Raw genomic sequence first — 16,093 nt, forward strand, 5'->3', positions numbered from 1 at the left:
GCAGCAGCCCATGGGTCTGGACCCTTATTATCGCCAGCTGTGCAGGGATATTCGTATACCCCCATCTCTGGTAGTCATTTTATTGTCCTGGGAAAAATAGAAGGCTGAATCGACCTTGAGCCGGCTACCTGAACCCATTGGGATCTAACTCAAGTCATGAGCAGAGAGCCTTGACTGCAGTACTGCAGTTTATCCACTGCACTGTGGATCTCTGTTGGTTTTTGCATCTGAAGCCAGAAATCACAGTTAAAAAAAACTCAGGTAAATTCCAAAGTCCACGATGCAGCATACTTTCACTAAAACAACCAAAAATAAAAGAAATAAAAATGCATGCAACATGTAGAGAGCTTCAGATATCTTCATCATGCAGGATATCACATAAAACAAAATCAGAACCCCCCAAAAACAGACAGATAGGAAAATATGTGTCTGTGTGGTGGTCAGACTTCACCATATGTCACGTCATCTGCCTGTGGTTCTGTGAGGTAATGTAAAGGAAGTTTCCGATGGGGCTTGACAGATAATGGAAAAGTATTAGGCTTTACCTGGAGTTGACTAGGATAGCTGGAAAGCAAGAAAACGAATGAAGCTTGACTGAAGTAATCAGAAGAAATAAGTACACAGTTATAGGGGAGAGGAAGATTTACAACTATAGAGAACATAAAGCAGCTGGATCCTGCTGCTGCAGTCCTCTAAAGAAAACCAAAGCTACAATTCTAGGCATTTCATCTATTTTGGAGCAAGCTCCAATAAACTCAGTGTTGATAAGCTTTTAAAAAACAAACAAACTGATTTCAGGCTCTTCCAGATGATCCATTTGTTCCCTGAAAAGTTGGTTGCCCCTAATCTGTTCTGCATTTTGAACAGTGTGGGTAGCCGTGGCCTCCCCTCTCTCCAGTGAATGCTTTTGCTCAATGCCAGTTAAGTGAATGGAAGAAAAAACAACCATCTGGGGTTTGATCCTGGATGTGCTTGCTAATTCGGCGTGTATTGCATATTGTTGGGTGGGAGAAGTGGGGTGATTTGGTAAGAATGCAAGGGAATGGTGATGTTGTATTATGCTTCCCTCTCTCTCACCAGATATGCTGCTCTAGAGTGTGCTAAGTGGGAATGTGTCACTATGAAAGTGGATCTCCAGGATTTTGTGGGTGTTTTGCCACCCCACTGCTCAGCAGTTTCCTGTTCTGAGGTAGAAGACTTGGTTTCTTAGATAGTGCTAGTCATCTTGGCCTTTGGTACTAGGATAGATAGAGAGGAAAAGCCCAGTTCCTCCTCCCCCACAAAAAGACAATTGGCATGTTTACAAGTACAGTATTCTGTTATAATTTATTAAAAGTTTGAATGACATAGAAGTTGCAATATGATGATTGGAAATAAACAGCAACAAATAACACAAGAATTCTATTGTTTTTATGCGCCTTCAAGTCAGAACTAACTTATAGTGACCCTAATGGGATTTTCAAGATAAGGGAGATATTTCAGGAGTGGTTTTACCATTTTCAGACCTCCAGCGTGGTTTCCAGGGTTGAGCAAGGATTCGAATCCAGGCCTCTTGAGTCTTAGTTTGTCACTGCTGATAGAATTACTATTCCAGTCATTCTTTTAACAGATGAACATTACGATAAAATCACATTAAAATGTAATCGTCTTTGAGATGTTATTTTTGTCTTTTTTAGTTTCTTTGAATTTTGCCTGGTATATTTGCAATAGTACCATTTTTAATTGTCAGTAATTGTTCTGAAAGCTCTCCATCCACCTGTGCTACTTCTGTGTCCTACTGTTGGCACATGTATCGCTGGTCAAACATCACTTCTTTACTAGATACTCAAGATAAGGATGATGTGGCACATTAATGACTGAAGTTATGCAGGGGTGTCTGCACACACCTGCATGCATCACTCCATGTGTACACTTCAGTGTCCTCAAAAATAACCTGTCTTCATCCTGTATGACCATGGCCAATCATCAGCGTGTTTCACTAGTTGGGTTTGATATGCACTTTATGTAGATCTGTGCTGGTGCTAAAGTGAGGCGAAGGATGCTCACCCAAAACAAAACAAAAAATCAGTGAAGAAAATTTACTTTGCCATGTGTGCTGCATTTATTGAGAATCCATTTTACTAGTGTGCTTGAGCAAGTATTAATATCCTGCCCTTCAAATCCTGAAAAGACTAGTGAATAGAATAGGGGTCTGCTGCATATAATATATTTCCTTCTCATAAATGGAGACATTTGTTGGTCCTGCGTTTTAAATATTTCAGAGCCATTGCTTTATGAAACAGCAACATGTACCTGACCTGCAAGCGTACAGAGAGATAATTCAGAGTTCAAATCTGTTAATTCATCCATAGTTCAGATTATGTGATCACAGGGGTTGCTAGTTAGGTGGTATATAAATTAAGCTTGAATCTCTTGAGTCTTAGGGTAGAGTTGCAACAGACTTCTCAGGATTCTGGAGTGGGTGAGTTGGAAGACACTGCCAGTTCTTTGACTTTGTTTATTTTAGGCTTAATTTTTAATGGCAGCACACATTCATTCTCCAGCTATTTATTATATATTATACAGTATGATGTATAAATACAAATTATTATGCATAAAATATTCATTGGTTGAAGCATACACAGATGCATGATATATTGATTGCCATTTTGGATATGTGAAGCACAGTTTCCAATTTGCACATTACTACCGTCCTGGAATACTTTGGGGAAATGGCCTGTTGACAACACAAGCAAAAGGACAGGAAAAATGTCAAAGAACTTATTCAATTATATTTTCAGCTTTAGAATGATTTGGTCTAAATCTGTCAAACCCTCCTGCTGTGTTGTCTCCCCTCCCCCTCACAGCCCTTCCTTTCTTCTAGTATTTCAAACCTACCACCATTTGAGTTGTCAATCCAAGTGTCATAGTTGGTTGGTTTGCCAGAAAACTTGGGAGTGAATTGCTATGTTTGTCTGTTGGCAAGCATACCTTGTTTTCTTTGTTTGATCCTGATTATATAAAACAGAGTTCAGTGAACTGGTTTGGAAACCTGAGTAATTAATGTTCATAATAGCCTTAGAAAATTGAAAAGTGTAAGTTGAAGAGGAAAGATTTTTACCTTTTTCAATGTCTTTTGCTCTATCTGTTCCGTATTATTGTCATTGTTTGTTGGCTCAATATCACACTTAGCTCCCTGGAATTCTGATGAGCAGTTGACATTTTGGAACATAATGGTGATTATATGAACAGGAAGCCATGGTAGAAATCTTTCAAAGGAATGGATCTGCCCCCTTCTTGTTGTTAATATGATGTTCATTGTAATAACTGGAAGAGGGTTGCCAACTAATGAGTCATAATTGTACCAAACATCAACTTCATTAGTTATTCACATCTCTGCAAATTACTCATTAAATTAATCTGCATCATTACATAGGTGGTTTGGAATCAAAACCCCAATCCTACATTGCAGTTGCAATTATATTATACTGTGGCCCGCTTAGGTAATACAAGAAAGAGTGTGAAAGTGGCTTGTATAACCTAACGCAGCATTAGTTGCCTTGGGTATAAATCTGCAAACAGATTTTTTTCCCCAAATTAGAGATGAAGCAGAAGCAAAACCCCCACATCTGAATGACGTTACTACAGATTTCTATTTGAACTCCTCTCATACAAGTGTACTCTTGAATCCCCTCATTTTCTCCACAGAACCTTGGTGTAAAAGACCTAAAGTGTAAAACATTTGACCAGCAGTGGGGTTTAAAAAGGCTCATACATAATCCCATTTGCAGAGCTTCCTGGAATGGGTAGTGTCACTTCCCATTAGGCTCTCTAGAGGCTCCTACCAAAGAGCTTAGGAAATGCTGAAACTCCCAGGATAATTTCCTTGTTCAGAACAGAGAACCAGGCCGTTTCCACAGAGGTAAGAAAAGTTGGTCTGTAGACATCTCCTTTTGGGCCGCATCACCCAGAATTCTGCCTGTGGAATTCCTGAAGAATTTTGAGGGTTGGAATCCAAAACATGCAAATGTCCGATTCTTGCTATACAGTCCCAGAACACACCCCAGAAGAAGGAAACAGTAAACCTTTAGCACTTGAACAGTTTTCCACCTTGCCAAGTACTGTAATAGATTTTGAGGAAATGTTACTAGTGTTAATCAGATGATGCCTATTATGGAATGGCAGCAGGAAAAAGAAAACATCTGAAACAAAGGCTTATCTGGTCTACATTCCGTTCTATTAATTGCCAGCCAGATGTCTGTAGAAAACTCAGAGGTGGAACGCCAGACAAATATCAGACACACTGCAAGTGATATTCCCCACCATTTGGGATTTTTATCCTTTGATATCCAGAATATTTTGAAGATGCTTGATTTCACTGGTGTAGATTGTGCCTCCCAACATGAATTTGACCCAACTCCGGGAGTGCGTGGAAGACAGGAGGGCCTGCCGTGCTCTGGTCCATGGGGGTCTCGAAGAGTTGGACAGGACTTAACAACTAAACAACAACAACAAGAAGGTTGTGCCTTCCCTGAGGCAGGTTACAATTATTCCATGGTTCCATAATATAGTAATAGATCCATTACTCTTACTTTGTTTGTGGCATTTGAGCATGACTAGGCAGCAAACAAGGAAAATCCCATTTGAAACAAGTACTTGCTTCAAATGGCTTACAGTGGTTTGCTTGCTTTAAACTGGTTCCCCCCCCCTTTGTTGCCAACAGAATTTGGCTGTACATTTTTCAGGGGATGTCTGGAGGATGCTTTTGGGAAGGCAGGTTCCTCTTTACCAGAGAACTAAGAAACATTCTTTGTTTACTGTACGGAGAAGCTGGTGCTGAGTATAAGCAAATGAGATTTGAATTGGGACCAAAGAGGTGCCCATTGTCCCCGAACACATCCCATTATATTTAGAGAATAAGGGGTGGCGGATAATTTTTTTCTTGGGTGGGAACACAGCAGATCAAACAGGAAGGTGTAATAGCTTCTCTGTGGGAGAGGTGAGTCTGCTAGGTAGTAATGATACAAATCCTCTGAACAATTTGTATAAAGGATGCGACACCTGCATTCTCAGAGGAAATACAGTACAAATACTAATGAACAAGAAATACATGACTTAGCTAAAAATAAACAAAAAAATGAAACAGAAATCTATGCTTATTTTCCACACGCAAGCTGTTCAAACAGCTAGGCATTGTGCTAGAATACGATGTGTCAACAGAAATGGGCTCTTTTTTTTGGTAGGGTTGAAACTTGGCAGTGGGTTTCATAGTGAGGGTAACAGTAATAACATTGAAAGGTTTCTAACCAAATATTGTTAAGTAGTAGGGGCGGTGTTGGAAAAGAACCTCATCCCCAAATATGGACAAGCATCTCTTGACCTGTTTGAACCTGATGTGAGGAGACTCTCCCTGAAGGGGGAAAAAAAATCCTGGATCACTGTGTTATTTGATGGTAGTCCTTTGAAATTGTAGTCCACCTGGTCCATTATGCATTCAAAAGGCAACAGCCATCTTCCTCTTAAGTTCCATTAGGGTTATTTTGAAACAGTAGTAGCATTTCACTTTAAGCAGTATCTTTCCTTGCAACCACCAACATCCATTTAAATCTTTCCTCTAGCATAATGCTGTACAAGATAAATTAGGAATTTCCTTGGAGAAGGCAAAACGAACTAAAAGGTAGCCATTATATAATTCTTTTGAATCTTCTGTGCTCTGTACAGGAACAGAACACTAGCGATAAACATTTCATGTCATCACAGATTAAAGTACCCTGATACACTCTTGTAAATTGAAGTGGCTGCTGTTGATGTTTAAGGTTGATTTTAAAACATGTTTTTGGCAGCATTGATATCTGCTAGATAAATTTTGCAGCCAGCAAGACGAATGCTGTGTGTTTAGTAGTGGAAGAAAGTAGCTCCTCTTTCCCTCTTAAGAAATATATGTTCTCTACAGCTTCTAGCCATACAGAATGCTGTATACTCTGGCACTGTTTTTATTCTCATTGAAGCCACAGCCAGAATTATCCACTGAATAAAAAAAATTGAATTAAAAGATAATAAATTGGAAGAGAGTTTGGGCAACAAACAGATAAAGCAGTCTTTCTTCTCTGAGACTTCAATTTTTGAGAACAGCCTAGGGCAGTGAGTGAAATTGGTTTATTAGTTTCACTTTGGTCACTAGCTAACATCATTCCACATCCCAAAAATGCCACATTTAATTCTGCCTGATTTGGAATAATTGACCGATCAGGAGCAAGACCCATGAAGTGAGCTTTAAATTACATTGTACCCCTAAGGGAGTTGACTGTTGAGAAGAGTTCCAATATAGGTAGACTGGTGTAACACCTATCTCTGTGTTACATTCGGCCCAGTGAAATTGCCTTGGTATTCTGATGCAGAGCTTTGTACATCAAAATTAGGTAACATATAATTGTTTATTGCTGGTGCTCAAGTTGAGTACGAAGTAAAATTAGCAACACATGCTGTACATATCATTCATCTATATATATATATTGAGATAATTTGCCATAACTGCATATCTAATTATTTAACTTAACTGTACACCATTGTTTGATGCCAGTTGCACTTTCTAAAATTACCAATTTAGGTGGAACAATAATATCATTTTCTCAGAAAGCAATTCTGCAGAACAGCTACTGCTGTTGTGTTAGCTTTTCCATCTTTGTTGCTCATATTTTTAGTAGCATTGGCATCTTGAATGATAACAGGGAAGACCCTTGTGTCTTACATTTCCTTTTTTTTCCTTTCCTCCCCTTCCCTTTCCTTTTTATTGGATGCAGGTCCATGATGCATAGTCTCAGTTCAGGCATCACACCAAACCATGCCTTGCCCTGATCCCCATCTGGAATTGACCTGTAGTATGAGCTTCTAAACCTCTAACAGACAGACTATGGATTAAAGCTGCTTCTGTTCCATTTCATATTCTGTCAGCATCATAAATCCTTTTCTGTCTCTGGGTCCAACAGCCTCTGGAGATGGAATGAGGGCCATAACTAGTTTTATTCATTTAGACAGCTTGTCAAACCACAGTTAAGCTTCTGGTTATGGAAGCTTGGAGAGAAAAATATCTGGAGTGATATCAAGATTCACAGTAATCCAGACAATATAAATATATGGGCTTCTTAGGTATGTCAGGAATTCTGCCTCAGCACAGTCCACATGAATCAATGACCATTTATAGTAAATGACTTTAACTAAATTATGGGCATGTGGCTAGATGTGGTAAGACATAGTATACAGATCATTATTAAAGTCAACCAGCTGCAAATTAATGTCTTCTGTGAAGTGGAAATGTGGTGCTCTGGCTGTAGTTCAGTTTTTTTTGTTGATGTGGACAAGCCTAGAAGGGTTGATGTCCTGGAACTCTGACCCGGGCATGTGATCCTATGGAAGGATCCAGATGAGGGGATTTTTTTAAATGATCTGCCACCTCAAGAGCCCCAAGGCCCTTCAAGAGTTTTTTCTATTACCTCAACAGGTGATTCAGCCAAAGCCTCTGGAATGGAGAAGTGACCAGGTGGTTAGAATAATAGATTCTTGGCATCCTCTCTTACTTCCAAGCTTATCTCTTTAATTGAAATTGACTGGATATGGGATGGAATTGGCAGGGGGAGTACAATATACATTTCTAGTGCCCTTTATCAATCTGTGCCCTCACCTCTGTGAATAAATATTGTCAGCAGTAGTCCAAACTTCATCAGAAAAGTTATCTGGTCGTTACAGTGGGATTTGAGAACTTCCCATCTTGTTTCTAGGAATGAAGCATCTGCCTTGCTGTGTTTGGCTAACAGCAGCCTGAAAAAGCCTTGTAATAATCATGGAGGCCATGATGTCCTAAGGAGACCCACAGGCAACCTCAACATAGATGATAAAGCCACCTGGGACCATTTTCCTGGATTCCTTCAGCATCATGAGTCTGTCTCTGTCAGGTTAATTCATGATGTTCCTGGCACCACAGTGATACCCCAGCTTCACCTACGTATCTGTTTTTATGGCCTATAATGAAATGCATTTCCTGTGCCTCAGCCCCAAAATTGTGAGATTTCCTGATGAGAAAGATGGAACACCTTGGATAATGTGATGCCTCCTTCCTGAATTCTCCCTTCCTGAATTGGTGCTGCAACAAGAACCCAAGAAATTACTGCATGGGTGTGTGGGGTGGAGCCAGTGAAGAGGAGAGAGAAAAGGGAGAAAAGTTCAAGAAGGGGATAGGAAAAAGAAAGTACGTGGTCCACTGTAGTTTCCCATCCTTAATCCTAAGAGCAGAAGTACCAAAAGATCCCACAGGGCCCGAAATTATTGACCGTATTGAAATCTTCTTATTCTAGTAGCTTCTTCCTGTCTTGTACAGTTGATTGTAGTTCTCTGTTAAGATTATTTACGATAAATCCAATATTTCCAAACTGAGGGACTTCTAGGTTGCGATAGGGACTACATATGCTCCTAAGCAAAGGTTAATTGAGTTACAAAAGTCCTGACAAAATCAGATAGCTGACATGTGTGTCTGATAGCTTTCACATGGCAGTTTTGTAGATAAATGTTATGAAGAGCTATGATATCTATGATTTTAGAAGTTTAGTAGCATTTTATTTTTGAATAGGACATATGCCACTTAAGTTCATCAAGAAACATTTTTGCAGTTTTGGCATAAAGGAATAAGTGTGATGTGCATGTGTATTTGCTGACCACAAAAAAAAATGAGAACACTTTAGAGTAAGATGAAAAATGCTTAATTTTGCAATTAAGCCCATAATATTAATTTGTTAGAGTAGTTTGCATTCACCCGCTTGTTCTTCAGACAGTATCTTTCAAGTCAAAGCAAAATAACTGGGAGATAAAATCAATACTATTTTTCTCTCCACATTTGACTAAAAATAAGAGGGTAGCAAGATCAATGGAAAGGTAATGATCTGTGGTGGGATACGTACAGCTAACAGTTGACTGCTCATTGACAGAGGCTGGGAATAAAATTGATGACTTTACATGTTAAAACAACAAGTTTCAATGTAAGAAGCGAAGGAAGGAAGGAAGGAAGGAAGGAAGGAAGGAAGGAAGGAAGGAAGGAAGGAAGGAAGGAAGGAAGGAAGGAAGGAAGGAAGGAAGGAAGGAAGGAAGGAAGGAAGGAAGGAAGGAAGGAAGGAAGGAAGGAAGGAAGGAAGGAAGGAAGGAAGGAAGGAAGGAAGGAAGGAAGGAAGGAAGGAAGGAAGGAAGGAAGGAAGGAAGGAAGGAAGGAAGGAAGGAAGGAAGGAAGGAAGGAAGGAAGGAAGGAAGGAAGGAAGGAAGGAAGGAAGGAAGGAAGGAAGGAAGGAAGGAAGGAAGGAAGGAAGGAAGGAAGGAAGGAAGGAAGGAAGGAAGGAAGGAAGGAAGGAAGGAAGGAAGGAAGGAAGGAAGGAAGGAACCTGCTGTTCTTCTGATTCATGCAAGTTAATATGTAGGATAACTTACACGTATCAAAGCAGCGGTATGTGTTTGACAAAATTGCCTGTTGGTGGTGAGTGCTTCATTCAGTAGCCTGCCCGTGTATTAAGGCAATCCAAAGAGGCCCTTCCACATATCCCATGTATGAAAAGAAGTATATGATTCAGCTACACGTTCTCTGTGGTGGTACCTTAACTTTCTAGGCACTCAAGGTGTTCATGTTGGTTTCTTTCTGACACTGGATTAAAACCTTCGTATTTGCCAGGTCCCTTGAAAAGTTGAAATTTGGGTAGAAATAATCTTTGTGCTTACTGCAGTAATTATGTTTTCTACACGTTTATTTATTCTTGCATATTTGATGCTTGTATTTTCCATCCTGCATTCTCGTTTTTTCTGTATATATTCCATCCTGTAATCTGGATGAAGGCAAAATTTATAAAAATTTAAAATAAACGAATTGGTAGGTCACAGAGATCGCCTATCACCTCTGATTACCCTCTCCTTCCCTACACAGCCCAGATAGCTCCTGGGATGCTGAGATTAATAGAGATTAAAATCTAAGTGAAGGAAGACTTGCACCAAATCTAACACATATTAGAGTCCATGCTGAGTTTGTTTGTGGCCACAGGGGTGGAAAAGAAGGATTCCCACACACACACCTCCATTGCATCTTTAATGCAGTTTTTCTTCATAGCGAAGATTCTGTAATAAACTGCCCCAGAGAGAGAGAGAGAGAGAGAGAGAGAGAGAGAGAGAGAGAGAGAGTTGCACCCTCAATGGCATGTTGTGACAAATTTGTGAACCATTTTGATAATAAAGTTGCTTGCCTATGCCACAACTTACACTTCAAAGTTAATGTAGTTCCAGCCTTCTGTTCCCTTGGTGTGAGTGGATACTAAAAAAAGAGTTGAACTAATAGAGAATTTAGTTTTCTTGAAGTGCAAAGGAAAACACTTGGGAGCCAACATGCAGTAATAAAGCTGTAATGCAGGGAAAAGCCATGAAGTAAAGGAAAGTGTGTGTGTGTTTTTGTGTGTTTTTGTGTGTGTGTGTGTGTGTGTGTGTGTGTGAGAGAGAGAGAGAGAGAGAGAGAGAGAGAGAGAGAACATTGCTACAAGTATCCATTGCGTAACTGAGTCACAGCATGTAGTGCCAGGAGCAGCAGTGGCTTAATAAATCAACTCGTACAGCAGGAATATTTTTAAATCAATGTACTTCTGTATATGGAGTAAAGCTAAGGGAACTTTTCCTGGCTTCATTTTTGGGATGGAGATTACGCCATATGAACTAATTTATTTTAACAGGACACTCAGTATTAATTTATCGCCCTCATGAGTGATTCCTTTCATCTTGAGTACAGTATAGTCTCAGCCTAACATGAAGAAATCCCTAGTTTCTCTATGTAACTCATTCTCTTAAAGAAAAGGAAAAAAAACCCTCTGAAAATAGCTAGCCTAGGTCTTGGAATATTGCCAACAGGAACATTCAAGGCAATGCCAGTTGTCTAATAATGCTCATCATCATCATGAACAAGTCCTATGAGCCCTCCATTGTTTGACAAAAAATACTTTGTACTTCTCTTGATTTGAGCTGTACCTTTATTGTGAAGATATGGGGAAGGGGTTTCAAAGTACTCTGAGAGTGGGATAGTTATAGGGATAACATTAATACCATTTCAGAATTTGTTGTTTAAAAGACTGGATACTCCACATTAGAAGCAGAATTCTTCAGTGGTGTTGGTGTATGCAGAACAGTTGTGTCCCAGTATGCAGTGGCTGATGCTGCCAATCACTCAGTTTTACCCTGCTATTGGGGCGCTATTGTGCATTGGTCACTTTCTGCCCCATCTCTCTCTTGCATGCCTTCTTCCTTGAAGAAGGGCCTTTCCCAAGATGGAGATTGCGTGAGCGCATGCTGTCTGATTGCTCTCTCTCTCTCCCTCCACACTTGCAACCATGCCATTCAGCTTTAGGGGGTGGTTTACCCAGTTTAGAAACCTTCATCAAAGCTAAAGAAAGTTGCTTGGAATATGTAAGACAAACAACCGTCTTTGTTTTTCACTCAAATGCTCTATTTTGACCTTTGCTACTAAAATACTAAAGTCTGTAGTTAATAAACCTAAAGTTATTACAGGTTAACACCATGTTTTTGACTCTACTTAATTTAGCTCATTGAAGATAATTGGTCAGAACACACGATGATCTCTAACAAATGGAAGCTTGCAATTTATTTGATAAAAGATATCACTCACCCTTATATTTTTGTAATCATGGGGACTACACAGCCTTTCCCTTGCCCTTGCTGTTTAAAAGTTTATCTTGTCGGATGAAAAGAGAAGCCACTCATGTGAGAAGGATTCCATTTGCTTCCTCTGTGCTCTTGCGCAATTCACTGTACAGTCCTTGGCAGTCTGGAAATTCTACGGTGAGTGGCAGTTGCTTCAGCTACCGTGCTATAGTTGGGATCTACAGGTCTCTTCACATCGCTGCGTGTATTTCAAATTGGGAGGGGGGAAGTCAGGCAGGGACTGTGCTGGATAAATAAAATGACTTTGCCATGTTTTGGTATAAATATGGAGTCTGTGAGAGGCTGGAGATGCAGGAAGGGTTAAGGGGTCCCTGCCATTTTGATGGATTGGAGTTGATTAGAGCTGTCCGTCATAGTTTATAGGATGGATATGAATATATGGGAGAAGAATGAGTTAAGGGCAAGGTTAAGATATTGGTGTGTGTGTGTGTGGGATAGTGTGTGTTTCTGTGTATATATGAGAGAGAGAGCGTGCAAAGAGGAAATGTACATCTAAATTGACACTGTCAGGACCCCAAAGAGCCAACAAGAAGAAAATATTAGGGGTATTCGGTTTTTACCTCGATGGATGCATTCACCATGCTTCAAGAAGAGTGCTAAGCCCTTCACATGTGGGAAGTGGCACATCTACAGTGGCATTGTTCTTCCTTGTAAGGAAGGTTTGTGAGGACTGAGTAAGGAAGGGAGGGATGAGCCATCCTGTACTCTGTTGTGAGGTTGTTGGAGGAAAAGCCAGATTGAAATGTTGTTAATAAAAGCACAAAGAGGAAGAAATTAAGAGGAGCCCTGCTGAGTCTGAGAAAAGACCCATTTAGTAAAGGATCTTGCTTTCTACAGTGGATTAGTAGCCATTGATAGATCTGTTCTTTGTTACTGTTTCTAATCCCTCTTTAAAGCTATTTAAGCCTGTGGCCATCACCACTTCTTTTGGCAGCAATTCTATAGGTTAAATACATGCTGTGGGATGTAGTGCTTCCTTCTATCCAGACTCTCCCATGTTGCAGCTTCATTGGATTGTCTGGATTGTAGTACTGAGAGCCAGAAAACATCTTCCTATCCTCTTTTTCAACCTCATGCATCAGAGTTGGACACTTCTGTCATGACCCCTCCCATAGTCACCTTCTTTCTGAATTAAAAACTCAGAGTGTTGTAACCTTTTTCATAGCAAAGATATTCTGACACTCTGATCATTTTGGTTGTTCTTTTTACATCATTTCCAGCCTGGCAAGTGTTTTTAAGATATGATGATTAGAAATGCACGTAGCCCTCTCTGTGTGCCTCCATTGCTTACGCTTATAGAAGTGACAATTGTAGATCAGGTTGCCCCAGAAACAGAACAAAATAATAGTAGTGTACTAGTAGTAGCAGCACTAATAGAAACAATAATTTCTTAAAAGTTTATAATAATATTATTATTGAATTTCATCAAACAATTGGCTAATTTTTGTTGGTTTTCTGTAATAAATTTAAGATTCGTATGTTAAGTAGTCATGGTAGGAATACATATTTATTGACAAATGTATTCTAGTTAATTAGACATTTAGGAATGCCTTCTTGAAATATAAATTATAATTTTTTTCTCGGGATCTTATCATCATCTGTATTTTCATTTCATTTGTTGATTTTTCTTCTTGCGAACAACGTATCACTGTCTAACGTGTAGTCACAATCCATTAACATTAACAGATCTTAAAATTATGTCACAGCCCAAGATGGCTGCTTTTAGTTCATTGAAAAATGTTCCAGTAAAAATCTTAGGAAGGAAGAAATGTGAAGTAGTAAAGTGTAAATGTGGTTAGAGGTTTTGTGGTTTGGAAAATAACTTCCAAATTCTAATAATGAGAAATGCACATACAGTACTTTGTGTCTACGGATTGCAGAAGAGATTCTGATACATAGAAAAGCATGACGAGAGCAGCATAACAAACATGGTGATGTGCTCTGAATAGAGGACTTGGAACAGCGTCTAGTGTGGCTGAGAAGGCCAATTTGAGAGTGACAATCCCTTCCAGATTGAAGACAAATACAATCTATCCCCTGTCCAGCTCCCTGATTTTGCTGGTTTCGTGACTGCCTCTTTGCCTCGGCCTGCTGGACAAGTGTCTCTTCGTATTGGGAGAAGCCATGATGCACCGCCTGCCTCCAGGCTGAATGCTCAGATGTCAAGGTTTCCCATCTGTTTAGGTCCATTCCTAAGGCCTTCAAGATCTCGCTTGCAGATATCCTTGTATCACAGCTGTGGTCTCCCTCTGGGGCGCTTTCCTTGCACGAATTCTCCATACAGGAAATCTTTTGGAATCTGACCGTCAGCCGTTCTCACGACATGTCCAAGCCAACGTAGACATCGCTGTTTCAGTAATGTATACATGCTAAAAATTTGGACTCGTTCTAGGACTGCTCTATTTGGAACCTTGTCCTGCCAGGTGATACAAAAAATGCATTGGAGTCAATGCATATGGAACGTGTTCCACTTCCTCTCCTATTGTGCACAATATAATTATTACATTACATTACATTACATTACATTATATTATATTATATTATATTATATTATATTATATTATATTATATTATATTATATTATATTATATTATATTATAATATAAGCCTGTTCCAGAAGGCTTTTAACTGAAATAATATTAACTGTGGGTCTGATGGCAATTTTATATATATTTTAATTGTATTTTAATTGTACATATCTTTATTGTATTTTAAATGCTGTAAGCCGTCCAGAGACCTTTGGGTAGTGTGGGCGGCATATAAATTAAATAAATAATAAAATAAATAATTATACATTTGAGAACAGCAGAGCTAGAAGGGACCCTTACGGACCATCAAGTCCAGTCCCTGCCAAGGAGGAACAGTGGGAAAGCAAACTCCCAACCTTCGGCTTTGCAGCAAGATACCTAAACTCGGGGTGGATAAAAATCAATGATTTTTAAAAAATCTAATTGATTTAAATCAAATCCACCCTGACCAATGAGCTATCTGGCTGTTATAGTTTAGTTTAGTTAAAATCTGTAACTCAGCATATACATACACCTCATGTATCTTTCCCTCTGCTTTTTAGAAGAAAAAAAATTATTGGTTGGTTTTAATGTGCTGGTGTAGACCAAGAGTAAAAGTATTTATTTCTCTGTAAATAAGAGAAGATTTGGCACAGGAAGTTATACTGTACTGTACTGAGATTTTCTAATAAAATTACTTTCACTTATCAATTTAATATTTTCTGAGCTGCTGATGGCTTCTCTGTGAAGCTATCTTTTTCACAGTTACGTGATGCAGTTCTTGGTATTTAGTCTAATGGCAGACATGCTGTCATGTCTCCTTTTTATAGACATTTTGGTTAAGTTGGATCAGTTGGAACAATTGGTTTGATAACTTTTAATATAATTAAGTGCTTATCTTAATTTTGCTATTCTGTCTCTGTCTTTCTCTTTCTCTCTCAAGCAATAAGAGTTATTTTTGTAGAAGTATTTCTGATTCCATGTGCTCACGTTGTTTTTATTTCTAAATAGAGTCAGAAATCTTAATATATTTCAGAAGAGAAATATAAAGAACTGGGATTTGATTGACTTAATGAAGTTGAACTGCTGTCAACCTGTAAAATATGATTTTTTTAGCTCTAGACTTGCAAATAACCTGATTTTCCTTGCTTTATAACTCCAAAAAGAGAAACCTAGATCTAAATAAAAATGGACAAGGAAACAGTAGCTTCTACAGTAGAGTGGTTGTGAAGATTTGGTATGGCTAAGATGACTATGATGAATGTGCTCAACAAATAAAATGTTTAATGTTAAATTTTATTCTCCTTGATTTTAATGATGTGTCATTCTCTGTGCAGTGCCACTCCAAAGACCACTTATGTAGCTGTCACATAAGAATATGTGCTAAATGCAGCACAAGCTATTATGTTGTCATGAAAGGATACAAGTTTGTTAGAGTGCTGGTGTTTTTAGACTCAAGACTCCATTCTCCATTAAAAAGCACTGTGTGGCTATTCTGTCTCTCCCCCCCCCCCCCCGATGGATTTTCTCTGGTAATAAGAAAGGCCAGAAGAAGCACAGGAAAGAGACACAATGGCTGAAGTTGTGAAGGTGTTGTTCTGTCATCTGCAGATTTTAGAGAAACAGGTATTCCAAGCCTACAATAAAAGTGGAATGTAGAAAACTTGTAGGCATGGAAAAAGAGTAATGCCATCAGATTTGAACTAGTCTGGAACTTATCAGCAGATCATGAGCATAGTGAAGGCTTTTAAAGATGATCCATTTTCTGGAAATCGGTTTTCTTGTTCCACTCCTGCGGGCAGTGTACAAAATATGGTGGTGTCTTTGAAGACAAGGCAAAAAATGGGTCATGGAGACCTTTG

General features: G+C 39.1%; 1 protein-coding gene across 3 annotated transcripts in view; it reads left to right on the forward strand.

The window, feature by feature from the left end:
- KLHL29 (kelch like family member 29) overlaps window positions 1-16,093 on the forward strand; it is a 496,878-nt gene that overhangs the window by 155,022 nt on the left and 325,763 nt on the right. The window contains exon 1 of one of the 3 annotated variants that reach the window (XM_073002241.2): window positions 2,503-8,221. The exons of the other annotated variants lie outside the window; for them this stretch is intronic. The gene's annotated coding sequence lies outside the window, so the exon portion shown is untranslated. Of the gene's footprint in view, window positions 1-2,502; window positions 8,222-16,093 lie in introns of those variants that run through there. 3 annotated transcript variants of the gene reach the window in all.

Source organism: Pogona vitticeps, chromosome 1 (assembly GCF_051106095.1).
Source record: "Pogona vitticeps strain Pit_001003342236 chromosome 1, PviZW2.1, whole genome shotgun sequence".
Lineage (NCBI taxonomy): Eukaryota > Metazoa > Chordata > Lepidosauria > Squamata > Agamidae > Pogona > Pogona vitticeps.